Source organism: Protopterus annectens, chromosome 2.part0 (genome assembly GCF_019279795.1).
Source record: "Protopterus annectens isolate FY-2018-M chromosome 2.part0, PAN1.0, whole genome shotgun sequence".
Taxonomy (NCBI): Eukaryota; Metazoa; Chordata; order Ceratodontiformes; family Protopteridae; genus Protopterus; species Protopterus annectens.
This window is the reverse complement of record NC_056728.1, coordinates 1,227,572,946-1,227,591,398: the sequence shown is the minus strand read 5'-3', so window position 1 is coordinate 1,227,591,398 and position 18,453 is coordinate 1,227,572,946.

Here is an 18,453-nt window from a genome sequence, read left to right as displayed (position 1 = left end):
TGTGATCCCACCCCAGGAACTGCCTCCATGGAGGCAACTACATGCCAAGTGATTCACAGAATCACTCAGGTGTGTAGATCAGCATGTCACAGTAGTGAACACAGCCAAAAGGTCATGTTCATGCAGTTCTATACAAATGCTGGGGAGTTTAGTGATAAGGTAAGGTTAGGACCTGTGTGTGCATGACTGCATATGAGAGGCAGAATGTACTAGTGTATCTGTGAATGTGTCTGTCTCGGAGGTAGCAACAGGGGGGGGTAGTGAGCTTAGGTACATGTGGGAGGGGTAGAGAGTGGTGGCCATCATCCTTCCACACATCCATAGACTAAGAAGTACAGCCTGCAACATTAGGCTGGGGGACCACTGGACATCAGTATTAATTCATGCTTTAAGGGCACTTTCACAGTATGGGATCAGGAAGAAATCAATAGACAACAGGGAAAGCAGTTATTTCTTGTGCCTTAACTGTTATTTCACAATACAGGGCTCAGGAGAAACTCTAGTCACCAGAGATAACTGTTACTTCTTATGCCTTAATGGTACTTTCACAGTATGGGGATTGAATACTAGACACCAGGGATAACTTTTAGTTGTCAAATTTTAAAGGTACTTTCACAGAACAGAGATGGGAAGGACATCAGCCATCATATAACTGTCATTTCTCATGCCTTAATGGGAACATAAGCAAAACGAGTATCAGGGGTGTAGAAAAGCCTAGACTACAGGGATACTCAATATATCATGCCTTAAAGGCACAAACACATGTTTAAAAATACAAAAGTGATATCCCAGAATTGGAAGAGCACCCTCCTCAGCATAAACAAGCAAATAAGACAACTCATAAAATCCTTAAAGAGCAAGTATAAGAAAAATTTAGCAACCATAGCCAAGGATAACCATAAGGCTTTCTTCAGTCGATGTCTGCAACCTAAAATGTAGGACTCAGATGTGCACTGAACTAATTGTGGATGGCATCCCTCACACTGATGCTGCAGAAATTGCAAACTTGCTAGCAGACAGGTTTGGTGAAAATTTCACCCCCTATCCCCCCCAAGCATACCACAAACCATGTCTTCATCATCTCCTCCTCCCTGCCTCTCCAAAGCACAAGCCATCAATGCTCTCTTCAAGGCTAAGAACGCAGCCTCTGTGGTATCAGATGGCAGTCCAGGCTGCATTCTTAATGTTCGAAAACAAGAGCTAGCTACTCCATTAGGCATTCTGTTTGACCTCTGCCTGAGTACTGGCTTTGCCCCCACTGAATGGCAAACAGCAACTCTTATCCCCCTCCACAAGCGCGGCTCAGCAACAGACCCAAGAAACTATAGACTCATAAGTTTAACCAGCCTCATCTGTAAGACAATGGAACAAATCATCATAGACCTCATAAATAAGAATATAGCCGACCTCCAACCCCTGGGTGTGTTCCAGTTTGGTTTCATTAAGGGCAGGTTAGGCCTGGTAAACCTGGTGGACTTCCTCAAGAATGTGACCAAAGATATAGATTAGTGTAAAGCTGTGTACACAGCCTATCTTGACTTGGCCAAGGCCTTCAATACTATCCTACATTCAGGCATCATTGACAAAGTAACCCAGTTGAATATCAACCGCTATTTTTTCAGATGGGTTGCAAACTGGCTCAAAGATCAACAACACTCAGTTAAAGTGGGAGACTTTACCTCTACCAGCAGGCCTGTTACCAGTGAGGTCCCACAGGATCAGTGTTAGGCCCCATCTTGTTTGGTATATACTTCTCATAAGTCCAGGACAAAACGGAGGGGTTGTGGCTAATCAAGTTTGCGGATGACTGCAAATTAGGTGCTATCAGTGAATTCTCGTGATGTCAGTTTTCTTCAAAAGGGGCTTACACAGACCAATGACTGACAATAAAGCCATGGTCTTAAACTAAATCCCAAAAAATGCATCATCATCATCATTCTCTTTGGTAAAAACAATGTCCCCGATGATTATAATAAACAGTCATACCCTAAGTACCAATTCAGAAGTGAGAGACCTGGGGAACACAAGTTGACTGTGACCTCAACTTTGACCACAATGTGTCTACTGTGGTAAGGAAGGCATTCTACGTCACTCACCTGATTAGTAAAGGCATCACCTCAAGAGCAAAAGAGGTTATAACTCCCCTGTACTCATCCTTCTTCAGGCCTATTACTGGATATAATGCTCCCTTTGGTATGTACCATACCAGACACCTGCAGCAACTTGACAGACCTCAGAGATTTCTAACTAAGAAAATTTAGGGTCTCCAGCATATGTCTTATGTGGACAGACTGAAGTCACTGTCAGTGTACTCAGTAGCGTATAGACTTTATAGAGGTGACTTATGTCTGGTTTACAGGGCTATCTCTGACCCAAATCTAATGCAAATGCTGCATATTCATAAGTCAAATGGGATGAGAGTCACCTGTTCCAGGTACCGCAATCTAGACTGTGACATAAACAGGACCTGCTGAAGAGACAGATCCATCTCTCTGAGGTTGCCACTCCTCTGTAATAGGCTTACAATCCATATCAAACAGAGCACCTTCATGACCCTGTTTAAGTGCAACCTGGACGACTGGATGGGAAACCATAAATTTCTGCCTGGGATTGCCCCAGCTTCTCTCCTGGACATGGGTAATCCTTGCTAGAAAAACCTTGGGCATAGGCGATATCTCTCATCTAGTATTATATTCGGATTTAACAGCTAGGCTTGTAGACCCCCGGCTCAATAACATCCTATGAACATATGAACCTCTAATTCTGTTGAAACTTGTTCTAGCTGAAACTGGTTCAATAATATTTTGTCTGCTGGCGATATCTTATGTATCATTCTAAACTCTACTAATCTGTCCACAGTATCCATATCTTTTTCAGTATTTACATATTTTGTGAATGAGGAAGTATTAATATCCTTGAACAAGGGTCATTTTCTTCTTTCCACTAACATCCTTGGATTTTCATCTAGTAACCGATACTCAAAGTTCAGCTCCACTCCACGTCACCTTCACTGCCTCTATTTAGGTATAGATTGGGGATAGAAGCAGTGGCAGATTTAGGATTACTAACACACAAGTAAGGAAAAGGAGGGGGAGATCCCCTGCACCACTTTACATATGTGTGCTGATCCTGCCCCTAATCCTAACTCTCCACCTTTGCTTACAAAAAAAAAAAAAAAAACTTTCCGTAACATTACCTCTGTTCAAAGTATGTCTGAAATTAGTGGTAGAGTTTGGGTTAACCAGTCACAAATGGAATAGTGATGGACTGTAATAAAGCTTTAAATATTAAAGTGGAATTATGCAAGTACAAAAATAGAGTCCAGTATCTGTTCTTATGATCAAGAGTTTACTAATAAGTAGTGGTGTTTTATTTAGAGATGGGATGGCATAAAAGAGTCTGAGGATCAAACTCTGAATATGACACCTTTTTCCTTCCCTCCCTTCCAGAAACAGGGCAGTAAGGGAATACAGTTGTTGTGGGCTTGAAACAGTGAACAAGTTGAAAATGTAGAGGAAGAAGAGCTGGCAGGTAAGAGAATGACAGAAAGATGATGACATCATCATCATATTAAGGTGTGTTAAGTCAGATAACTTGGACAACCCCCACTACAAAGTGGGGACAACACTTGACTGACAAGAGATTTCTAGGAAATTATAAGAAAAGATTATTAATAAAGAATTTTGATGAACTGTAGTTATGGAAATAAAATCCAGTATCTTATTATGAAAAGAAGGGTAAGTTCAGTAGATAAATAAGGGAATCAGTTGACAAATAGTAATTTGCTCCTTAGACGTACAAAATGCATACTTCAAATACACATGCATATGCATAAATAATACTATCAGTATTATGATTTCTGCTTGTCTGCTTTCCTGTTGTAGGATAATGTTTGCATGTGGCAATTCTACCAACATTTTAACTTTATTCCACTGGGTATCACACTGCACAATCTAACTACTCTAATATTAAACTACGTTTTTGAAACACTTCATTAGAAGTCAGTGTCTGAAGGCTATTACTTTTTTTTTTCATTCTGCCCTACCACATTGTAGTAGTAAATGCATGATTTCAAATCACTGTTTGTCTGTCTCCCTCTCCATCGATATGTGACCGCTTGGGCTCGTAGATGGTATATATGTAGCTGGGGGAGTTTTCCCCAGGTACAGGGAAATTCTTTTTCATCTTCTAAAAAAGCAGTTTATTTTGATTACATACGGTAGATATGTAAACAAATATAAAGTAACCATGCCCTTTCTGTTTCCTTAGGAAGGAGGTATGGTGTGTGACAGAGGCTGTAGTGACTGCTATGTTCACTACTCAGGGTATCACTAAGGAAACTCTGGTGTTTTTTTTTTTTTTTTGAATATGTGTTTCCTGAGCCTGGATGATCTAATATTTTAGAAGGCAGACAAGCTATAGCTGAAGGTTCACTGATTGCAGTTTTTAGGAATCATAAAGCTTACCTACTGTACCAGCATTATCAGTGAGTTCTTGGTGGAAGAATATGGTTAAATATGGAGGTTGCAGCCTAGGAACATGAGCCTGCCCAAGGTGAGAAACAGTACCCAGAAGAGGGGCACCAAAATGTATGCAGACAGCCATTCCATGTTCAGTAATGAGCAGGAAGCCCACTGTTTGTTGCCTGCAAATGATCAATGTTCAGAACACAGTCAAGAAAAAGGTCTCTTACGTCTGATAGTGGTAAGAAGACTAGCAGAAGAGGGGAATTTGTCACTTTCCCTCATCTCCAGGTTTGAGTGTTCTGAAAATTGGTTGATATATATATATATATATATATATATATATATATATATATATATACACATACACACTTTGGGTTGTTTCAGGACTTGCCCCTGTAATAGGGTGCAAGGTGTCTTATGCTTGGGTGCGTCACTCTTTTAAGTAGTGACCTTCCAAGGCTTTAATTGTGTTGAGGTACAATAACTGCATATTGATTAAATGAGGATTATTCATAGTAAATCTGGTTGAGCAGATTCAAAGGCATACTTTAGTGCCTCTATACTACAAACAAATCTGTCCTCTTATGGAGAACTTTAAGTTTCTTTGGTACTGATATTTGTGTACTGTTTTACAATTACTAGAGAAGAGAAATATTCATTTAATTTTATTTACCATTTGTTAAGTGGGTTGTTACACTGTTCCAAAGATCCTTTTCCAGTACAGCCCAGGCCAAAAAGGCAGAAAGACAAAAACATTGCACAAGATACAATCCAAAAAACAAAACAAAAGACTGTAAACATGATTGCTTTGTTACATTATTCATAAAGTAATATAAGAAATGCAGTTATAACCTTAATGTTATAACAATAGATTTTATATGTGGAACAGTAACAAAAACTCAGTATTTATAATCTTTGAACAGTGAAACTACAATGACAATAAAAAAGGCATACTTCTTATAATAGATGTGTCAGTAGCAGATGGAGAAAAAAGCAATTCAAGCTATGTGTGACCTGTTAAGTTTATAAATGTTGAAGTCAGCCATGCTTGGTAAAGAAGTCACAGCTAGATTATTTATGGAGGTGTTCTTTTAAAAGTTTTATGAATTTCTTAAAGTGAATTGCTCTCTCTGAATTTGGCAAGAAGTGTGATCCAGGTAGCTGGAGCAACTTTTGAGAAAAAACTTTCAGCACTGACTAGTTTGAATGATGGTCTGTACATTAGTACTTGTGGGGTCTCTGTGGTAGTAAGGGTTGTATCTTCTCCATAGTGAAATTTGGATTTAAATAACGTTGTGTGGTGATGTTCTACATTCAGACAACATATATGTATTTATTTATTTATTTTATTTTACATTTGCTTACTGGGGATGTCAAACTTGGCTAGTGGCCCTTTTTCAGTGGAGGCTAGGGGAGAAAAGCTCCATTTCAAAAACACATTGTAAACAATACAAACAATTGATAACAATCAAGAGTACATACCTTTGGTAAATATAGGTAGTAAACAGTTTAATTGGTAAAACACAAAATCCAAGAGGCTCCAAAACCAAAACAAATCCAAGGCAGAAGGTCACGAGCAGCAACTGGTTTATTTGGTAAAACTACTTACCATACCTCCCAACCGTACCGAATTACTCGTTTTTTGCCGAGTTATGGGGTCCAAATAATGGGGTGCCATGATTCCCGAGTGGCACCCTTCATTTCCAAATTTTTTCCCAGCTTTTTTTAAAAAAAAAAAAAATTCCGCTTTTTGAGCTGACGTCATCACATGCGCGATGACGTCAGCTCCATCAGCCTGTTGGAATTCAGCTGAAGGGCCCATTTCCGGCTGTTACTAGCGAGCGGGAAGCTAGAAACATATTTTATACTAGCTGCTTTCTCATCAGCCTGTCACACATTTCTGTTGAGCAGGAAGGACTTTATTTACTAATTTACTAGCTGTTATGTTAGCTACTTTCTCATCAGCCTGTCAGTGACTGTTAGTCTGTCACACATTTCTGGCGAGCTGGAAGGAAGGACTTTATTTACTTTTACGAGCAGTTATGCTAGCTGCAGTGCTTTCTGATCAGCTTGTCAGTGACGGTCACACATTTCTGGTGAGCAGGAAGGACTTTATTTACTAGCGAGGCTGCTTTTGCGAGCGGGGACTGCTGGAAGAGAAACTTTTGGTGGAGAGGAAACATGCTGGCTGCTTTCTGTTGCGAGCGGGAAGGACTTTTTTATGCCGGCTGCTTTCGCGAGTGGAAGAGAAGCTGCTTTCACATGTTATGACGGACCAGACCAGATCAGATCATGAGTATTGACGTATTTCCTTTTTTTGTTATTAATCTATTGCAATACCAGCCCAGTTCATTGTCCTGTATACTTCCCTAAAAAGGCACGCTGTTTTTGTTTAAGAATGATGTTGCAGTGTTGAGTAAGCACAGCTTTATTCCAGATTTATTTGAATAAATTTTGCTTAGAATTGTTACAAAAATATATAAATGTTACGGACAGTGAAAGAACTATAACTGGGAAACCTAGCCATAATATTACAGTATCTTTGCAAACTTATGTTGTGACAGTATTTATATAATTATTGTATTTGCTTTTCCCATAACATTCTTTAATAGATATCATAGTTTCTTAAATGTTTAAAACACATTGACTCTGAATAATGACTAATTGTTTCTCATGACTACAGAGAAACAAAACTGGAATTGTGCTGCAGATTCAAGATGGGATTTCTCTTACACAGCCTACAAAGGTGAGGCTGACCGATAATACTGTGTTTTTTAGCAATATGATGACTCATTCAAAACAGGCTAAACAAGACTTTACTTTACCACCTACATATTAAACATAGGATTTTGTTTAAAAAATATTTATGCAAACAAGTATAAGTCACAGAACAGGATTTCGGTATTGTATCCCTAATTCTCCATCTCATCATATGGGAGTATCAGGTGTACTGAATCTAAGTGACCCATAAAGTAATGAACAGAGAAATTATATGTGTATAGGCACCAGGAAAAAGGCTGCTCAGACTTTTGTTAATATCTTCATAGTGTCTGCTTCTCTGCTAGGCCAGTGGTGCTGCAGTCCACTACTTAGAAAGAGAGTTAGGTGCAAATATGGACAATCAGAAGGGCATTTTTGCATGTTAGTACTGTAGTGCTAAGCAATAGGCTGGAAAGGCATAATGCTCTCTGCAGGAAAGGCCATTTAACAAATTATATGTGATGGCTTATCCCAGCATATAAAGGCTTAGATGGAATGTCAGGATGATGGTATCCCTGTAAATGGTAATTCTTTACTGCCTTAAAACAGGTTGATCTGTTAGCTTTACATGGTAAATTCACAGCATATTTTAGCAATTATTATATTTCAATATGGCAACACATTTTTCTAAAATCTGCAATTCCTAGTTACAAAACTAGCATCTGTTTCACTGATTATGAAATGTAATGATCTTCTACTTCCTAACAGTTTACCTAGTCAGTCATTGTTCCTGCACCACTGCTGAAAACTGTTTGGGTAATATTCTGCCCCAATTTCCTGACCCACAATAGAGTTTGTCAGAAGCTATTAGAGGCCACCTGTGGGTTATTCTTGATCACCTTACCAAACTCATTCCATACTTGTGCCTTCTCTTTGATTGCTGTTGTGGCTGCCATCCTGGCATTTCACTATGTATCCATTAGATCTGGATTCTGGACAGATTCCTTTGTAGAATAGTGGGAAGATCTCCTTAACATGATGGATTCCCTCACAAGTCCTAGAATTACTGCAATAACAAATACCCAGCTGTCTGCTGGCCACAGCTCCTTGCTACCACCTCAGACTGAGGCCTTTAGCAGAGTCCACAAAAAGTCCATGCCAGTTTCTTAGCTACCTTCCATAAACAACACAGTGTAATTTCAAATAGCTATACCATTTGACCAAGTGAGTTTGTCAATGTACATATGCCTGTTACATATTTTCTGGTTCCCCATATTTTCACTCTATCTTTGTCTTCTGAGCTATTTCAATGTGTCAACATCACAAATAAGTGCTTCTTATAGAATTGTAATATTTTTTACCACCAATGGATGTCAAAGCACCTTAACATATCAGTGTGATTATGTTTTTCTTCAACCCTTTCTGTTTCCCATAATCCATTTCAAGTCTGCTTTGTATGAGTCATGTTAGACATAAGGAAGTAAGGATGTATCCCCATCCTATTGACATAAGATTAGTGTCAGTCACTGTTATCTTATATACCCATATGGTGGATCAGATCATGAGTTGAGGTATCTTCTTGTGAAGAGTGTGTGTGTGTGTGTGTGTGTGTGTGTGTGTGTGTGTGTGTGTGTGTGTGTGTGAAAATGCACCAAGTGATCGGAATTGCTGCAGGGGGACTCTGGTGCCATATTTCGGTTATCTGTTCTTTAGTTTGCATTTGAAAGTTGGTATCCCACAATCCCATTGGAGTGGGCGGGGTTACATAATCATGTATGCAAATTATATGATAATCATCGTACAGATTTGTACCTATTTTTCATGGGCCTTGTCCAGATTTTTGATGTTTCCAGGTTGAGAGGTATGCCACTTATATATATATATATATATATATATATATATATATATATACATATATATTAAGCACTTAAGTCCCTTATTGGAACTTCATCAGAATATAAAAACAGTTACGTTACAAAACTTTTATACACACATCCATCAGCAGTGACAACAATTCCTTTGATGTTTGAAGAGGGAGTGTCTCCAACCATTCTTAGGCAAAGTAGTATCACAATGCCATCTATTGTTCGGAAGATTTAAGTGCACTTCATCTTGACAGTATGTAATCATGCAAGCCACCTAAAAAAATATAAACTTTTTGTATCAAACAGATTATGTTTCTATATATATTAGTTTCTGTGAAAAATCTCAGATAAAAATAAAAAAATAATAAAATAAATAAAAATCAAAATCACATTAAAATGAGAAGTTAAAATCGTATACATAAAACTCGCTCCAAAAAAACCTAGTACCTAAAAATAACTCAACATTTAATGCATGCAATGAGATGGTAAAAATATTAAAACCAATTGTAACGAGTTATAGGGGCATTCAATTAAAGAGTATATAAAATGTATGTCATACATCATTTCCTTGAAGGGGCTTGAACAGGAGGAAAAAATGTGTGTTAAATATAAAGTTCACATAAATTGCTTTATTATATAAAAAGGGCGAACCCGTAGCAGAGGGACCAGAGGTATTATTGTACCAATTACCCCTACCTCTGTTTCACTACCTAGTCAATGCTTTAAATTTCAAAAGGGGTGCAATGGAACAAGACTCATTAAGTCCAGGCCAACCACGGGCATTCAAAGTCAATTACCAATATAATTCCCTTACTTCCAATAATTGTACCCATGGACCTCCCCTCATTCCCTCCTTTAATCCTTCTGTAACTACGAACTTAAATGTGTGACTTTTATTGTCCAAAACATGTCTTGCCAAGGCATTGTTGGGGTTCCTTTTGTTGATGTTATATTGGTGTTCATAAATTCTTTCCTTCAACCTACACTCAGTTTTACCTATGTAAAAACATGGGCACTGTTGGCATCGTGTCACGTAGACCACCCTCCTAGAATTACAGTCAAAATTTGATCTAATTTTGAATTCATTGCCTTTAATAAGAAACCTGTCACACATTAAAATGAATTTGCACTGGGAACAGAACCCACATTTCTTCATAAGACATACCTGGTGCATATTTTCTTTAGATGTGCGTTCCAAAATTTCCTTCAGATTCCTATCTCTTCTAAAGGTAAAGCAGGGTTTGTGTGCTAACTTCTCTCCCAGAGTGGGATTTTCACAAATAATCATCCAGTTTTTTTCAATAACCCGTGTAAGTGTTCTGTGGTCCATATTAAAGGTAGTTATGAAATTCATGAAGTAATGAGGTCTGATCAAATCCCCAGTTACTTACTCATCTACTTCATCCCCTATATTTTGTATTATAAAATTTATTGACCCTCGTAAGATAGATTTATACCATCCGGCATTTCTTTTTCTCATAACTTCCAAGTTACGTTCCTCTAGCAGTCTGTTGGGGTAACCTCTCTTATGGAACATACCCAGTAAAAGTTCACATTCATTGTGGAAGTCCTCATCTGTGGTGACCATTCTAGCAGCTCTAACCAATTGCCCTTTCACCACAGATTTCTTCTGATGGAAGGGGTGGTAGCTGACAAAATGGAGAAAGGAGTTTGAATAAGTGTTTTTTCTAAAAATCATAGCTATAAACCTGTGGTTATTCCTGTCCTTACTGAGGAGGATGCCCAGGTAAGATATTTTCTCACTATTGAATTCATACGTAAATTTCATAAAGTTACTAGTGTTGTTGATGTATGTTAAAAATGCCTCAATCCATTCTACCCCACTCCTCCATAAAATAAAAATGTTATCCAGCTAAATTGTGTAAATCTTAAGTCTATCCTTGTACTCTGGATGATCTAAAATGCATTGGTACTCCCACTGGGCCATCAGTATATTAGCAAATGTTCTGCCAGAAGAGGAACCCATAGCTACCCCAGTTTTCTGAAAATAAAAATCACAGTTAAAAGCAAAATAATCATTATAAATAGTTTATACATAAAAAGTAAAATTTAAGAGATTAATTTAAAGCAGAAAAAAGAAACCTAACAAATAAACTAGCATGAAATAGCTTGTGTCATCATAGAGAAATGACTGATCAGTAGATCAATATCATGGTTTTGGTGGTAAATATTTATGAGATACATATATGGTATATGTACAAGAATATGGCTAATTGTTGCTCTGCTAGTGTTATTTGTTCTAAACAGTGATAGCTAAGGCAATAATGAGGTAAAGTACAAAAAGCAGGCAATATGATGAAACTGTAGGAAGCTTGAGATAGGTTGATAAAAATAGGAGCAGTAGTGAGCTTGAAATAGGTAGAGAGAAACTGGAATTCTGTGAGAGAAGGGATAGTCTGGATATTAGAATTTAGTAAGGGAAGAGATATTTTGGTTGTAAGAACAAGGAAGAACAGAAAGATCAGCCTGGCTTAGTGCAGGAGCAAAGTCAGTGTTTTGTTTAGGTGTTCCTTAAGCAGTAATTAAATATGGATTTGTTACTACAAGTTAGTATTGTCTGAGGCATGGAATTCCAGGACTTAGATATCTGGTGGGAAAACAGAGAGGTACAATAACAATTATTAGATTTAGTTACTTTGAGTAGTAGTTTGTTGGGATATCTTAGTGGCCTGCCATTTGAGTAGGGCTGCACTAACCTCTTGATTGCTGGACAGTTGTCTGGATGGTGGAAGATGGAATGAAAGAATGTTAGCTGGTTGACAGATAGGAGATCGGGTTGTTCAATCCAATTTAGTTTATGAAGTGCTGTGCAGTAACATGATCTGTAAGGGAGGCTAGTAGTGAATCTTGTGATTTTGTTATAGCAAGACTCCAATTTGTTTAAATCTGATTTTCTGAGATTAGTGAATATTGGTGAGGCATATAGAAGGGGAAGGAGTAGATGAGTCCTAGCTATGGAATGTCTAGTGGCATTGGTTAGGTATGCCTTAACTCTGTATAGTAAGCCTAGTTTAATGTGGACCTTTTTGATAGTTAGAGCGAGGTGTTTGTCAAATTTTAGGTTGTTTTCAATTGTGACTCCAAAGAGTTTGGTGTGGTGAACAGGTTCAGTTTTAGTTTTATTGGCTGAGTAGATGGTGATGGGGAAAAGTTATCCTGAACTTTGCAATTAGTGAAGACCATACGCTTTGTTTTATGTAGACTGAGTATGAGTTGAGAGTCTGAGAGGTATTCTTCAATGTCTTGGAAAGATTCTTGGGTTGTTTATAGGAGTTCTGTTAGGGAGGGAGTTGAACATATGAGGGAGGAGACATCTGCTTATTGAACAATGGTTGCATGCTGGGTAGCTGTGCTGAGCCTGTTGGTGAAGGTGGTGAAGAGCAATGGATCAATAACTGAGCCTTGGGGTACTCCTACTGAAACCAGTAATCGGGTGGGGAGTTCACTTTGCCACTTAACTGCCTGTTGCCAGTCAGGTAAGTAGCTGACAAACCAGAAGATGGCTGGCTGTGTAAAGTTTAAGGAAGCTAGCTCATTTAGTAGCTTTTGGTGGGGTACTGTATCAAAGGCCTTAGACATATCAAGAAAGATAGACGAGATGAGCTGGTTGTCATTTCTAAGCTGGGTGATTGAGTTTGTAAAACTAACAAGGACAGTGGTTGCACTGTGTTTAGGTCTAAAGCCATATTGAGATGCAGATAGGAGATTATTATTTATTTATTTATTTATTTATTTTCAGTCAAGGAGTTGTCTGTGTATGCATTTGTCAAGAATCTTGGCTATGGGAGGGAGGAGAGCAATCGGCCTGTAGTTTGAGAACTCAGTGGAGGAGACACCTTTGTGAAGAGGGATTATATAACAGACTTTCCAGAGTTTGGGGATGTACTGCTCTGCAATGGAATGGTTTATTACTAGAGATATAGAATAGAAGATGGCATCTGCTGCTCGCTTTAAAAATTAATTGGGGAGCAGGTCAGCTGCAATGGAGGAGGGCTTAAGTTTGGAAAGATGTTTTTTGATGGTATTAGTTTGAATTAGTTTGATTGAAAAGGCATTGAGGGTTCTGTCTAATTCATTAGAAACAGATAGGGGGGTCTTGCTGTTGTTTTTTTACTAGGGAGAGTATAGAGTTGATAAAGTGTGAATTAAATTGTGAGGCAATACTATTTGTGGAATTTGTTGTGGTTGGAGCTATGGTTGTGATCTCTCCAGGCATTAGTAGCTGTTAGATGGCTACCTAACATTTCTGGGATTGTTTTGGTGTTTTTGCTTCATTGTTGTATAGTATAGCTTTTTGTCATGCCTGATTTGTTTTTTGGCAAGGTTGCATAATTGACGGTAGGTAAGAATGGAGTCTTGATTTTTGGTATTGTGGTATAAAAAAACACAACAGAACTGGAAACAAACAATTTCAGCATTTGGAAAGCAGCAAACAGAACCAAATGTAGTAAACGCTGATCCCCTGTGTCTTGACATGCCAACCACAATAAACGGTCACAACAAAAACAGAAATATAACCACTGAATAAAATCAAGAATTTATTTTCCAAAGGTTTGCAAAAGTTAAGCGCTTTCACTCGCTATACTGCGAGCTTCATCAGAACTCCATAAAAATGTAATAAACTCATTTAAATAACCTCTTTGGTGCCAAAAAAGCACTACATTAAAGCAACACACACAGTGAAACACAACAAACACACTAAATAGTGTAAAATACCATAAAATTAGAATAAATGACATGAAACAAAGAAATTCATTCTCACTGTCATAAAATGATATACTAATATACTAATATATCAACAATTTGTCTAAAATCTTATGATACTTAAAATCCATAATTTTCGCAAATTATGAAAATAATAATTAATAGTTATGTAAGTTGTAAAATTGGCTTGATGGTGATTTAGTCATTCAATCCTGGTGCATTGGAGGCATCTGTATATAACTTCCACCAGATTTCTTTGTAAGACAATATTCCCTTATAGTCTCTCCCTCTAGGGTCTATTTGAACACTGTCAAGGATAGCAAATTTAAAAAGATGTCTATCTCCGCATTTTTTAACATGCCTGTATAGGGCGTTATTAACATCCTTAGTCTTTATACTGTATAAATGTGCATATATGCGTTTATTCAATTTTCTCTCTGTTTTTCCAATGTAGAATCCAGAACAGGCTGTACATTTAGCTAAGTATATTACCCGTCTTGTGTTGCAGTTGCCTTGTATAAATCTTAAATTTGTCTTATTGACATTCTCTAAAGTAATGCTTCCTTCCTCTAAAATGGCATAACATTGCTTGCAACTACCCCACTTAGTAGTATTTCTATAGGTCAAATTCCTAGTAATGCCACCTCTTTCTATATAACTCTTGATGTTACGCCCCATTTTGTTAACAAATATTGGCTGAGTTCCCAATATTTTAACCATACCCTGGTCCATCTGTATGATATTCCAACTATTAACCATAATTTTCTTAATTTTACTAAAATGTGGACCGTACTCCGAAACACAAGTTCTCCCAAAGTCAGTAGTGGATATTTTGTTGTTATTAATATGATTTACACTATTACCTCTGTTGTTATAATTCTGACCTAACAGTGGTGTATATTTTTTACCCCATTCTCTAGTGGTTATTTTACAAATGTGAGTCATCATATTAATATCATAACCTCTATCTCTAAAAAGAGAAGTGATGAAAGACACTTCTTCCAGCATCTCAGGATATGTAGAGGTCATTCTGATAGCACGTATAATTTGACCTCTAAATATGTTGGTAAATAATTTCCTAGGATGATTGCTTGAGAATTCCAAATAACTGTTGGAAACGGTGTTTTTCCTATAAAGTCTAGATTTAAAACAGCTATCACCTTTAGAAATAAAAGTATCTAAATATGGAAGACCTTCCTTATTAAATGAAAAAGTAAATTTCAAAAACTCACTACTCGAGTTCAAGAAATCTAGGAATTGTTTTAGTACATCTATGCCACCATCCCATAGAATGTAGATGTCATCAAGGTATCAAGAATAATACTTAATGTGTTTATTATACTCACTTGTAAATAACTTTGATTCCTCCCAAATCAGCATAACTAAATTAATGTAAATGGGAGCACATGCTGCTCCCATAGCAACGCCTTTTGTTTGACTGAAATATTCTCCCTCATATTGTATATAATTGTGTTCCAAGACCAAGGACATTAACTCTAAAATTAAACAAGCTTTGTCCCATTCAATTCCACCATATTTGTAAATGCTGTTGGCAAAAGCCTCCAAACCTGCATCTTTAGGAATACAGGAGAATAGATCAATAATGTCCACTGATCTAAAACTTTCCCATTGGGGACAGCAGTTGACAAATTTCTCAAACACATTTATGGCAAAATACCCCATTTAGTGAAGGACTCGTGGGAATTTCTGAGAAACTATCCAGTATATCTATGGAATGCAGAGATACTTTTTGTCACAGTGGACATTATTGATCTATTCTGTATTCCTAAAGATGCAGGTTTGGAGGCTTTTGCCAACAGCATTTACAAATATGGTGGAATTGAATGGGACAAAGCTTGTTTAATTTTAGAGTTAATGTCCTTGGTCTTGGAACACAATTATATACAATATGAGGGAGAATATTTTAGGCAAACAAAAGGCGTTGCTATGGGAGCAGCATGTGCTCCCATTTAAGCTAATTTAGTTATACTGGATTGGGAGGAATCAAAGTTATTTACAAGTGAGTATAATAAACACATTAATTATTATTCTTGATACCTTGATGACATCTACATTCTATGGGATGGTGGCATAGATGTACTAAAACAATTCCTAGATTACTTGAACTCGAGTAGTGAGTTTTTGAAATTTACTTTTTCATTTAATAAGGAAGGTCTTCCATATTTAGATACCTTTATTTCTAAAGGTGATAGCTGTTTTAAATCTAGACTTTATAGGAAAAACACCTTTTCCAACAGTTATTTGGAATTCTCAAGCAATCATCCTAGAAAATTATTTACCAACATATTTAGAGGTCAAATTATACGTGCTATCAGAATGACCTCTACATATCCTGAGATGCTGGAAGAAGTGTCTTTCATCACTTCTCTTTTTAGAGATAGAGGTTATGATATTAATATGATGACTCACATTTGTAAAATAACCACTAGAGAATGGGGTAAAAAATATACACCACTGTTAGGTCAGAATTATAATAACAGAGGTAATAATAGTGTAAATCAGATTAATAACAACAAAATATCCACTACTGACTTTGGGAGAGCTTGTGTTTTGGAGTACTGTTCACATTTTAGTAAAATTAAGAAAATTATGGTTAATAGTTGGAATATCATACAGATGGACCAGGATATGGTTAAAATATTGGGAACTCAGCCAATATTCATTAACAAAATGGGGCGTAACATCAAGGGTTATTTAGAAAGAGGTGGCATTACTAGGAATTTGACCTATAGAAATACTACTAAGTGTGGTAGTTGTAAGCAATGTTATGCCATTTTAGAGGAAGGAAGCATTACTTTAGAGAATGTCAATAAGACAAATTTAAGAGTTATACAAAGCAACTGCAACACAAGATGGGTAATATACTTAGCTAAATGTATAGCCTGTTCTGGATTCTACATTGGAAAAACAGAGAGAAAATTCAATAAACGCATATATGCACATTTATACAGTATAAAGACTAAGGATGTTAATAACGCCCTATACAGGTATGTTAAAAATGCGGAGATAGACATCTTTTTACATTTGCCATCCTTGACAGTGTTCAAATAGACCCTAGAGGGGGAGACTATAAGGGAATATTGTCTTACAAAGAAATCTGGTGGCAGTTATATACAGATGCCTCCAATGCACCAGGATTGAATGACTATATCACCATCAAGCCAATTTTACAACTTACATAACTATTAATTATTATTTTCATAATTTGTGAAAATTATGGATTTTAAGTGTCATAAGATTTTAGACAAATTGTTGATATATTAGTATATTAGGATATCATTTTATGACAGTGAGAATGAATTTCTTTGTTTCATGTCATTTATTCTAATTTTACGGTATTTTACACTATTTAGTGTGTTTGTTGTGTTTCACTGTGTGTGTTGCTTTAATGTAGCACTTTTTTGGCGCCAAAGAGATTATTTAAATGAGTTTATTACATTTTTATGGAGTTCTGATGAAGCTCACAGTATAGCGAGTGAAAACGCTTTACTTTTGCAAACCTTTGGAAAATAAATTCTTGATTTTATTCAGTGGTTATATTTCCGTTTTTGTTGTGACCGTTTATTGCGGTTGACGTATCAAGACACAGGGGATCAGCATTTACTACATTTGGTATTGTGGTATAGGTACCAGGCTCTGTCTCTCTGTTTGAGAAGCTGCTTTGTGGCATTGTAAGCCATGGTATATGCTTGGAATTAGAATGGGTTTTTCAAAGGGGAGCTAGGTTGTTTAGGATATTGAGGAATTTGTCAATGAAATACTGAACAGCTGAATCAAGGTGCAGATATTTTAAAAGGGACCAGTCACATTGTTGCTACGGGGATTTGAAGACTTCAGGGAAGAAATGTCTTTTGTTGCAGACAAGTTTGTAAATGGTTGTGACGTCCAGTTAATATCCCACAGAACTGCCATTAATAATGTAACATCCACTACTACACTGGGTCAGTAACTATGGAACTTCAATCCTCACTACTGATGCCTATGTGAGACCATCACTTAAATAGGAGTAGTATTTCACAATTTTCCCCTGAGAGCACAACAGGAACACGCTCTATACCCTGGGACTGGAATGTATAATACTGTCAACCCCAATGTAGCTCCTTATTACACACTTCAGAGCAATGTGTCCCAGTTTAAGACCTCTGATATACACACACACTTAAATAAATTGAATCTCACATATCCAAACACTTCTGGGAAAGCCTGACACAGATTTCCACCTATGTCCTTTCCTCCAAATGATATGGTAAAATGCTGCTACCAACCAGAGCATCTACATGCCCTTTCAAAGGGGTGCCCAGTTATTAAAATTAGGTATTAAAACAAATGGTAGCAAATGACCTAAAGCAGCCAGAGTTTCAGAGTGGCCCATGGATTTGTCAAAGCAGGTATAAGCACTCTCTGATCACTAAAGAATACACTGATTGATCAGCTACAATGTAAGATAATAAAAATATTTAATAATGAACAAAATGATTAAAAATAGAAAACAGTAATTTCAATAAACAAACAGAATTCAATCACCAGGAAAATGAAATTACTACTGAAGGACAGAAATCCAACATTTAGAAAAACTCTGACTTAGCTATAATTTTCTATCTAATTGAAAAACACTGTCCATAATCTAAACTAAATATCACAACAGAGCAAAGGCAGGCTTACAGTTCTTGGTGAGT